This window comes from Centroberyx affinis, unplaced genomic scaffold (assembly GCF_046629955.1).
Source record: "Centroberyx affinis isolate AG114_WGS23_722 - 3 ecotype Tasmania unplaced genomic scaffold, CSIRO-AGI_Caff_v1 ptg003508l_1, whole genome shotgun sequence".
Classification (NCBI taxonomy): domain Eukaryota; kingdom Metazoa; phylum Chordata; class Actinopteri; order Beryciformes; family Berycidae; genus Centroberyx; species Centroberyx affinis.
Genome location: NW_027281457.1, coordinates 151092 through 163170, shown reverse-complemented (window position 1 = coordinate 163170; position 12079 = coordinate 151092).

The following is a 12079-nucleotide window of genomic DNA, read 5'->3' as shown; positions in this document are numbered from 1 at the left end:
CTGAGCACTAGATGTTATTTCAACATCGTGTCTATGCTTTAGCTCTCATATTTATTTTATTTTATTTATTCAGATCCCCATTAGCTGTTACAAATTGTAACAGCTACTCCTGCTGCGGTCCACAGATAAAAACGCCACACAATACATGGTACAAACACATTACACAAATAAAAACACAACCTGCGACAATAGTACAAAAAACAATACAGACACAATACAAGGTCTGTAATCAACAATCAACACCCACTCCCATCATATTGCATAACCCAGTTTTAGACCAAGCATTAAATAATTGATTACATATTTAAACAATGCATAAACAGCTGTAAATATATCAAAAATGTGCACCAGAGAAGTCCAGAGAAGTCCATTATGTGCAAGATAATTTGTAATTTACCCCAGAAGATGTAGTCTAAGATGTAGTCTACTAAACCTTCCCTTTCGACCCTATGTAGCCTCATTTTAGCCTAGATGTCTATAACCATTTAGACATCTTTTAAATGGCTAATCGATGTAAATCAATCAATTTGTTCAGAATTCAAAACACTCTCCCTTCTATTTGCTCTGAACAGTTACGTGTAGCTATAGGATGGGGCTACACTGTGTGCAGAAATAACCCCAGAGGGACTCACAGGCCTATTTAACCCATTACAATTTCCCTCATATCCGTTGTCAAACAGCAGTCTGGGGGTCTGACCTTTGAACTCAGCGAAACTGCCAAACCTGCACGACCCATAACTCTCCCACTTTTACACACCAACGCACTTATGTGTTTTTTTTTCTGGGTTGAATGGCTGTGGGATTTACCCAAGCTGTTGTGTAGATTTCTGAATGAAGGAAGGCAGAGAGACAGAGATGAGTGGATATTTGGAAATCGAGTCTCTTGCCCAGACGCTGACCTTGTGCAGCATTCCAGAGACGTAGCACAAGCTGCTATGTCTAATTTCTGAATGGTCACCGGGAGACATATCGCATATGGTGATCACAAGTGAGTGAAGGCATAGCATGGAACTGCCTCATCACCCCTCTGTGTTTTGAATTGCCCCCCCCTCCTCCCTTCCCTCTACTCTCCAGAGTGTGTTCATGCAGATTTTGCCCTGCAGACAGATATGTAAATTCATTCCCCATTCAAATGTTATCAAAGCAAATATTTAGCAGGGAGTTGCAGAAAGAGGAAGTAGTGTGAAAGATAGCGAGATATATCTATGGAGAGAGAGAGAGATGGAGAGTGTGATGTCCGGTGACTGTTTGCATGTTTTATTTATTCCCTCCCCTTTTCCCCAGAATCTGACCTCTTGCCAGTTCGTCCGTGTATATACGAATTTGCTCATAAGTGACCTGCCTGGTAAAATGAGAGAGAGAGAGGGAGAGACAGAGAGAGAGAGAGAGAGAGGAGAGAGGAGAGAGAGAGAGAGAGAGAGAGAGAGAGAGAGAAAGAGAGCGAGAGAGCCTGTTAAGCTTACAAAACAGAATCACAAATGGTTCATAAATCGGGATACGCAACATTTTATTTTCAAGCAAAAACACCAAAACATCAAAGATTCAAGCCAGAGAAAAAGGAGAGAGAGAGAGAGAGAGAGAGAGAGAGAAGAGAGAGAACTGGTTTTGCCAAACAACTCAAATGCAAGGAAGGAAAGAGGTGTGTCACAGTCCAGAGATATTGTTCATTCTATAGTGGGTGTGTTTGCATAATATTTTTGCGTGCAAGGTCAATTTCTTGTATAGCCACACCATGCAATCTCACGCATTTGTGATGTTTTTTTTTTCGAGAGCCGATTGTGTGTGTGTGTCTGAGTGTGCGTGTGTGTGTGTGTGTGTGTGTGTATGTTTTGTGTGTTTTCCATTAAGACTCTCTCTTGTGTGTGCGAGATGTGCCGTTCAGGTGCGAAGTGTTCTGCGGTTCCCAGCAGACTGAATGATACCGCCAAACACTCTCTCCTGTCGGGGAGGGAGAGGGAAGACTGGGGAAGGGAGGAGGAGAGAAGGGAGGAGTGGAAGAGGAGAGAGGGTCACTTTTATCTCGGAGACAATGGAAATTCTACAGTGTCCATGGCCAGACTAGAAAGAATGTTATTACTGCCTGCCCTTCTCCTTCTCTCTCTCTCTCTCTCTCTCTCTCTCTCTCACTCCTTACATCACTCTTTCACTCACTGCTCTGATTTTTCTTCTGCTCTCCTTTTCTTTCCTTTCTTTCCCTGCCTGCCTCTGTCTCGGCTCTGACCCCCACGCTGTTTGATGAGATGAAGGAGGAAATTACTGGACTAATATGCGCATATTTTGCATTCTTTTGAATTGGCCAACCCGAATTATACAATTCACCCCACATTTTGCTTAATTATTCATCCACTTGTGAGAAGAGATTCGGGAAGTAAAGTGTGTTCAGGGATTCTATCTGAAAGAAGAAGGCACAGCTTGATGTGGTCAAACATAGTTAAAAACTGGCATTTATTCAGAAAAAAGGCAAGTTTTCTTGCTCCTCTGCCACCTGTATTTCCTTTCCTTCCCCATACCCCAAAATTGGTCATTAGGCCGACATTTTAGTTTTACTTTTTACTCTTCTGTTTTATGACATTTTTTTACTCTGTTGGTGAATTTATCTTGTTTTGTAAAGCACTTTGTAACCTTGTTTTGAAAAGTGCTATATAAATAAAGTTTATTATCTATCCGTGTAAGAACAAACCATAAATACACATCTTAAACATGGAGTCTGTCTGTACAGATGTTGTATACTGTGTCTATGTTTCCTCCCAAGCCTCTCCTTTGTTCTCCAGCTGATGTTCACCAGTAATCCAGGACTTCGTATTCACAGTTGGTGCTACCTGTGTATGTGTGTGTGAGTGCGTGTGCATGGGCGTGAGCGTGCTCTTGCTGGTGTTTAAAGTTATTATAATAATTACTTGTGGCGCCCCAAGTCTTGTTAGTCCTGGACAGCAATTAGCCTGTTTTAATTAGACCAGTGTTGCCCTGAAGAGGCGAGACAACAGCACCTTCAGGTACAGAGAGAAGGTTGGATAGATGGTGATGAAATGATAGTGAGGCATTGAGCTGTGTGTGTATTTGTGTGTGAGTGTGTGTGTTTTCTTCTATTTATATGTGTCTATGTTAGCAAATATCCTCACAAGGAGAGAAAGATGAGGAAAATCCTCCAAGTGAGGACATTTTCCCAGTCCTCACGTCTTTAAAGAGCTAGTTTAGAGTTAGATCTTGGGTTTAGGATTAGGATTAGCATCAGGTTATTACTTGGGTTTAGGGATAAGGTTAGAATTAGGTTTAGTTAGGGTAAAGCTTAGGCATGTGGTGGAGAGGGTTAAGGTTAGGGATAGGGTTAGGAAAATAATGTAGTCAACGAAGGTCCTCAGTAGTATGGTAATGTGTGTGTATATGTGCGTTGAAGATTGGATAGACAATAATGAAATGAAAGTGAAGCACTGAGCTGTGTGCATGTGTGTGTGTGCACACATGTGTGTTTGTGTTTGTGTTTGTGTGTGTTTTTATCCAGTCTTGAACCATATTGTACCTGCTCTGATGTTGTATTGACACTCATTAGCAGGATCAATAGCTGCTCATCGACTGTGACCGTAAAACAGTTTCACGCTTGGTCTGTGGTTTAGATCTTCACTCATTTGAACAGTTAAAGAAAAAGGTCATCAGGTGGGCAGTTCCTCAACCATTCAGAAAACACACACACACACACACACACACACGCACACACACACACACACACACACACACACGAACACACAGTCTCAAGCCCCTTATCTTCCACTTCCACAGACATACTTCTCCTAACCTTCATGCACCAAAACCCTCACAGTGGATTTCACACACTAAACAACCACATCTACAGATGTCACACAGGCAGCAGCTCCACAGGGAATCTCCTCTCAGCAGCGTTATGTAAAGGGGAGCGCATGTTCAGTTTGTGTTTAGTGAGATGGAGGAAAACTGTCTTCTGCTTGACCTAACCCACCTAAAGATCGCCGTCACTTAAGAGATTCTTCCCACATGACTGAGACAGTACGTGTATGAGAGAGCTATATGTGTGTGTGTGTGGTGTGTGTGTGTGTGTGTGTATGTGTGTGCATGTGGGAATGAAGACATAGATTCTCTATTTATGATGGTAAATAATTCAGACATGTGTCAGGCATTCATTCTCCATGTAAAATTCCTAACTGAAAATCAATTCACTAATTCAGTATCAAATGGGCTTTGAAATGCCAAAGTAATTATTGACAAAGCAAATTTGACACACAAACAATTCTTGTGATATACCTCACCAAAACCTATAACCAATCATACTATTGACAACACATAATGAGACAACAAAAAAACACTCAGTCAATTAACTGACAAATGAATGAATCTAAGAGAATACTAATAAACCAATATCATGTATTTTTCTTTGTTTTTAGGGAAGATTTACAGAGTGGCTGAATTTTATAAAAAAATGTATTTCAAGATGAGATATCCACCTACTCTTACAAAATGGACAACTATAACTTTTCAAAGGATAATAGGTAACTCAAGTCATTGGTTGACAGAATAACACTTTGATGTATGTATGTACCTATATGCAACTATGTGTTCATTAAAATAAAAAAATTGGTGATAGAAAAGCTCTAACTTGGTAATAGCAGCTACTGCTCAGAGAAAGTGAAGCTGTCTTGACCTCACCTCTGTACAGCCAAGTCTGCCGGATCATATATGGATCAAATAGTCTAATTTATGTTGGGATTCTATTATGTCTTGTCTTGTTTAGCTATAATTTGATTTGGCCAGATTAACTGTGGGTTGTCCTGAGGCTTTGTGGGATTCACTGAACTAGCAGCATCTCTCTCTCTACAGCATCTTCTCTCTGCAGTCGCTCTCTTTCCCCTGCTGTCTGTCTCTGTCTCTCTGTTTGTATATGTGCGTCTAATTGTTTGTGTGCCAGCGAACACAGCAGAATCCTCACCAAAGCGGTGATGTGTTTGCAGGGTCAGACGAGTTCACGGACAAATCTGCTGCAGACGCAGGAGACTAGCAGCCACTGCGTCATGTAATCTCAGACTGGGACGGGACAGCCCCGGGTTTTGCTGATGTGCATAGAAAGCCTCAGAGTCGGAGTGGTCAGATGGGGACACCTGACACCCCACAGCATAATGTCTTCCCCTGCTGCAGTCTGAGGGGTTTTACCACGCAGTGTGTGTGTGTGTGTGTGTGTGTGTGTCTGTGTATGTGTCTGGAATGCATCTATGCATTTGATTTGTCTGCAGCATGACACAATGCTCAAGGATCAGAATTACATGTGTGTGTGTGTGTGTGTGTGTGTGTGTGTGCATGTGCGTGTGTGAAATTGTGCATTTTCTAGATTTAGTCCACAGACATATTGTCTTTTGTGATCGACAATGCATGAGGACTTCACTAAAATTAATGTTTCTCCTGCACAAAATATCAGTTTATGCAACTTCTGTTTTATTTATTTTGTAATTTTTTCAGTAGTTTTCAGTTGCTCAGTAATGTCAACTGATTTGTTTGTTATTTCTCAGTATACATCTGCTTAGGTCTCTGTAAGAAGAAATGGTTTGTGTGTTTGTACGTGTGGATGTGTGTGCGTATGTTAGTGTGACTGTGTGTGTATTTGTCTCTCTGTGTGTATCCCTCTCAGTGGGTGGTAACTGTTAGACTCTTCCATTTGGTGGGATTACTCCTCCAGCCCGCCATCTTTCAGAGGAACACTGTGAGTAACTGCAAGTTTGGAAATGTAAAATTCCATCTGCATTCAGAGTAGTTACACTCTCGGAAAACAAGGTGCAGACTTGTACCTTTGGTCACTGGGGCTGCTTGTTTTCTGACAGTGTTTGAGATATTAAGCTTTTAGTTTGTCACATCCAGTAACCTATTGCAAAGTTAATATACCCAATATAAATATAATAGCAGAAGTATAAATTACCCTTTACTCAAAACTCAACATCCGTCCTGTGGCTGTGTTGCATTCTGTTCTATTGAGGCCACTGTTGGTGGAGAAATTGGTCTCTCTGCCTCTTCTACGATGGATTTGTCCCTGTGTGGTTGTTGAGCATCGGTGCAAAATGGTGGCTCTAGAAAGAAGCCCTTGCGAATCAGAAAAAATACACCACCAAACAACAAAATGGTCCAAGTTTAAGCGATTAAACATGAAACCTGCTTGCCATAGGGAGAGACTTGATTAGCCCAGAGGTGATCCTGTCTCAAACCAAAGAATATTGGTCTCTTCCCTCGCAATCCCACTGAACAAAAATAAGTGACCATTGGTTACTTTGTCAGAATCAAGAGTGTGTTTTTGAATCACCAAAACTCAAACTGTGAGATCTCCTTAGTTGGAGAACAGATCACCCGCATAGTTCTTGATACCATGAGTGACACATGCCACCAACATTGAAAGAAATTGTAGTTATTAATGTGTTCAGAGTGACTTTAGGTCAGTGTGGGAGTTTAGTTAAATTCACTGTTCTGAAAACCACCCTTCATTTATTGAATGTTGCACTGTATAATATAGCCTACCTTCTGATGCCTTTATCCCTCCTTCCCTCTCTCCCTCTCTCACATCTCCCTCTCCCCTCCATTTACACCCCCCCCCCCCTCCTTTTTCCACACTCAACCTCTTAACCTCATCTCCCGTTTTCTCCTCCCTCCCTCCCTCTTCCTCCCTCTCTGCTGGTTCTGTCAACTTTCAGCTGAAGTGGCAAAAACTGAGTAGATACAGCAGTGGTTATGTTAAAAGCTGTGATGTTGTAGTACCATCCATATGGAAAGCCACTGTTTGCTGAGTACTTTAAATATTACAAGTGATTAAATCCTCTAAACTGATACTATTATGTAAGCAAAGGGTACTTATGTAATAGTATCGGTTTAGAGGATTTAATCACTAGTAATATTCTCTCTCTCAAGAAAGATAACAAATAACTTCAATAGTATTTAACAATGAAGTTTTCTTTCATGGCAACAATCATTTTGTCGCAGTAGGTGTCACATTTTTCAGTCACCATTCATATCTGCTGTGTTGTGGATGGTGAAGAATTTCAATTTAATTCAACACAACTTTATCCCACATGTGGCAGTTTAAAAATGTGGCAACATGTAAGGAAGAGTTAAACTAGCTGAGACTATATTAAATCTTCTCAGAATCAATGAGATTGCTTGTGTTGTTTACTGTTTTTTTATTTACAGTATATTGACCATTCATGTTATAACATCTGTAACGTCTGGCCTATCTTTTACTGCATGTCTATACAGTGGGAACCCGAGAGCTACTGAATGGGGTTGGATGACATGAATTTGAGAAGTGTGTGTGTGTGTCACAGACAGTGAGTGATGTCATGAGACAAGCACAACTGGAGGACAAGAGATAGTCTGATTCTGTCTCTGCTGCTTGACCTGGAAACTACCCAGATACACAGATTTCTCAAATGAGTCAGGAGCCCATGAGAATGAGTGTGTATGAGTATGTGTGAGTGTGTTTGTGTGTGTGTGAGTGAGTGAGTGAGTGAGTGAGTGTGTTCAACTATTGTTCAATCGCTGTTTCAACCATCATATTTAATCAGGTTGTGTTGAATTGTGTTGCTGTATTTTAAATCAGTCTAAATCAACTCATGCTTATTTCAGTGAAGCTAACATTCTATTGTTTTACTATGGCACATGCTGATGTGTCAGATCAACCCATTTTATTGCATTTGAGAGCGATGTGCTCAGTGCTGTTATAGCTCGGTGGTTACTTTATATCTTAACAGTTTAGCCAAAATCATCACTGAGATAGACCACTGACTGTGCAACACTCATTTTAGACTTATTTTATTGAGCTAATTCCTCTTTATGATGTGAGGAACAGGAAAATACAATGTGTGTGCATAATTCACCAGTCCAAACATGGTGAAAAGACATTTATTTTGATGAAATACAGGAGATTAATGGGAGAAATAAAATAGAGGAACAGAGGAAGAGGGCATTGAAATGGAAGAAACATGGGGAAAATGGGAGTGCTGGCAGGTATGACTTGCTGGTGTAATTTGAATAGAAAGTGAACCAGGCAAAAGTGGATTTCAACATTTGCTTTTTACTGTGAATGGAAAGAGGGGAATGATTGTGAAACTGTCATATTATGTGGAGGGAATCTGTTTGTATTTGTGGCTGTGCACGCCAGAAAACTCGACTTTCCTTATTGGTACAACAGAACAAAGACTTTCTTCTTGATTTCTTACATGCACAAGAGTGTTTGTTGTCTGCGGAGGTTATTTGTGATACCAAGGCTCAAGGCCAGCGGTCTCTCCAGGATGGCATGTCAGCTAACATTTGCATCGTCCATGAGTCTCTGATGAGCAGTGAAATCTTTTGATGTGTGTAGCAGTGGGGATGTATGTGTCTGATGCGTCTGGAGCATGCTGTAATAACCCAAGAGCGGAATGGTGTGTGTGTGTGTGTGTGTGTGTGTGTCCAGAGAAGCAGGGTTACTGGGCCGTGTGAGTAATGGTAATGAGATGGGTTGTGTGTGCTCATGAGTTTGTGACAAGGTCAGGAGGTTATGTGGTAGTGTGCCGCCGTCTGAGCACAGCTACAACGCTATCTGTCTTTGATTCTTCCTCCCTCACATCCTCTATCCTACACACACACAGACACACACACACACACACACACTGGCATCATTCCATCGCTCCCATTCCTTGTTCTTTCATTTCTTCACATCTGAGAGGCACAGAGAGAGAAAGATGGTAATCCAGCATGAAGACAAAAGAGACATAAACACTGTTCCCACCCCTCCCATGTGCTTGTATCTACAATCATCATCCTTAAATGCAGCACCCTAATTAACGCTGCTCCCCTGTTTACATTGATGGGGGATTACGATCGATGGATACGATATGACAAATTTATTCTGTAGTTCTTGAGGGTAACTTCATGTATGGAGGACAGATTCATCTTTATATCTGTGATGTTGATTGTGCTTGATGAACACAACTTTTTTAATTATTAGGTTATAGAAGGGGTAAACGATAAATGTGTATGAGAGAAAGAAAGAAACAGAACAAGTCTATGCGAATATTCCTCTCATTAGTCTGTGGTACCTGACTTTTGGTCTTCAGTCTGGTTTTGAGATCATGTTTCTGTTGTCTTGGACCACAATTTAAGTGATTACGCCTGTGTATAGTGTGTAGTGGTCTTCAAACTTCTATGCATTGATTATTCAAAATCCTCTGCATGTTTAAGGGTTTAGTCCAGAGCTCCTGCAGACAGATCTCTACTGATCCATCAGAAACCCCTTAAGCTTTTTTTTTTTTTTTACATTGGGAAAGACATGTCCACTGTTTATAGCTTGTCTTCGTCCTGGTTTTGAATAGGACTCGATTCGCTCTGGCCTCGGCCTTGACTTGGTCTCGACCCCCTTTGGACCTGGTCTTGACTTGAACTTGACTGGACCTGGTTTTGGAATTGACTTCTGCTGCTTCTCCCAGCAGAAGCCAGAAACCGAGGTTTACTTGAGTTGTGCTGAAGTGTCTTAATGTGCGCTTGAATGTGTATCTGTAGTGTTTGTCTGTGTGGTGTGTGATGGTGAGAGGCCAACCTCAATACTCTCTTATCATTGGCTGAACACTGTTTCTTCTCTGTGTTTGTGTGCTTGTTTGTGTGTGTACTGAGTGCCTTATTAATATGGATTGGGCTAGCTGTGTGAGCTCTGTCCATCAGATTGAGTGTAATACAGCCCATTCATTTACTCAGGGAATGAAGGATTTACCTACTGATTCAGATATTCACACCACAGCTGAACATTGATGCCTCCATGTTTGTATGTGTATGTTTGTCCTGAACTGATCATACGAACTGTTTCCAGAATGTAAAATGGTGCAAAGTCATGCCTTTTATATTAAAGTGGTAAAATCTTTGTTTTTGTTTTGTTGATTTTGGTCACATCTTTGGTGCGGTCATGTGGTGTAAAATAGTGTAACCAGTATTGTGACATCTTTTTTCCTTGGATTTTCTGTTGATAAAGTTTATGTTTCTGTAGGTTTCCGATGGTTAGAACAGCAGATGTAAAAGCTTTCATGAACTGTATACAGGTTGATTCACTATTGTATTGTATCAAATGTGATAGAGAGACGCAAAACAGGCGTTAATTTATATGAAAATGTCAGATTATTACTTGAATTATTACAAATTAATGACAAAAAATCAATAATTAATCACTTTGCAATACTTTGTCACAGGCATTATGAGAGACTGGTAGAGTTGCTAGCGAGTTAGCTGTAGCCTATACGTATCGATGTCACGTTCTCTCTGTAACTCTAATAACGAGACTCATTTACATCTCTGCTGTGGCCTGCTGATCTCACTCCTCTGTGACAATGCTTAATCTGTGGTGGTCAGTGGGGAAAACTCAGAAGCCGGTGTATTTACGATGTAAATGATCAACTCCCGTTTTGTCTTTCCATGAAGCACAAGTGGCTGAAGGTCATGTTGCTCTGTAAGAACGTATTAAACCACATGAATGTGGTAATGCTTTCAGATTAGCAATGTAACAGTGACCAAAATAAACACTACAATGTAAAGTGTCTCTATATTCCTGTTGTAGCTGCTATAACCGCAGGTAATGAGCTAACCTCTCCCACATGAATATTCATTAGGCTGATAGCTTTGGGCCAATGTTGCGCTGCTGTGTGCTGTGTGACCTTGCAGTCTAAGGACAAGAATCTACTAGCCCATTAGCAAATGTTATCATTAACTTGACTGTTAACTTCAGTTTCAATGTGTGTGTTAACAGTCAGTGTGTATTTTGAGTGTGTGTGTGTGTGTGTGTGTGTGTGTGTGTGTGTGTGTGTGTGAGAGAGAGAGTGTGTTAGTGATGGTTTTGGTGGCTGGATTCCATGTTTACTTTACCCCATTTGATAAAAAAGCAGTTAAATAAGAATGTCAAATCCTGTGTGTTTGCGTAAGTAGTGTGTGTGTGTGTGTGTGTGTGTGTGTGTGTGTAGGAGTCGTGTGTGTATGCAGGGCTGTAGTCATGACCAAATTTGTTGAGCCCAAGTCAATTCCAAGACCAGATCCAAAGGGTGATGGAATGTAAAAATAATGATAAAGGAATTTCTTAAAGATGAACAGAAATGTAAATCTAACTGCAAAGGAGTACCGTACTAATCCCTTCAACATCCCACTAATCACTGCATACACTCTAAAAAGTAATGCCTTTCTTTAACTTATAAAAAGTGAGGTAAGTGGTTGCATTGGACTTTTTGAGTTGAGTCAACTTCAAGGCTTTTTTAAGTAGAATGAACACTGTAACATTACTTAACATGAACCCAGTAAAATCAGGTTGAGTTAACTAATACTACTGATATTACTTAGTTAGATAAACTTAATTTTCTTGGTAAAGGTAACTCACTTGCACATGATATTGAACTTAATTAAAATGAGTACAGGTTACTTGTAGATAAAATGTAAAATAGTAAAATTAACCTAATCACACATGTGAATGAACTCCATTAAATTGAGTCCAGGCTACAACCTCTGGTGAATAAATTATGCTACATTCATTTCTCTAAAGGTTTTGTTGTTATAATTTCTATATCCCAAGCACTACGTTTTGATTAACTTTACATAAATAGACTTTCCTGTCAATAACAATTTCAAATTAAGAAGAACAAGATGGAAAGACAGATTTAAGATTATAACATTTATTTAACTCTTCACAACCCACTGTTTCAAAGGTTTCACTTCTAACAGTGCCATAGATTGCAAAACAGGCCATAACTGCTGAATTGCGCACACAATACTGTTGAATATCTACCTCATGAGGTAATGACAATGATGGTACAGAACACAGTTAAGTCCATTTTCATTTAAGGCACATTAGAATGAACACAAAAGGAAAATGCCAAATGAAATTCTATTACATGAGTAACTTGCCAAAAGACAATTTTTTTTCAACACATGTAACACGCCAGTTTTGGTAGATACTTAAGTTCCAGGGCATAGGTAAGTCCAAAGAGAAGGCAGCATGCTTTTGACAGGTTGGTCAGACCTCTGACCACTGGATGACCTTCTTTGATGATGCCAATGGCATCAGGCTGATGGC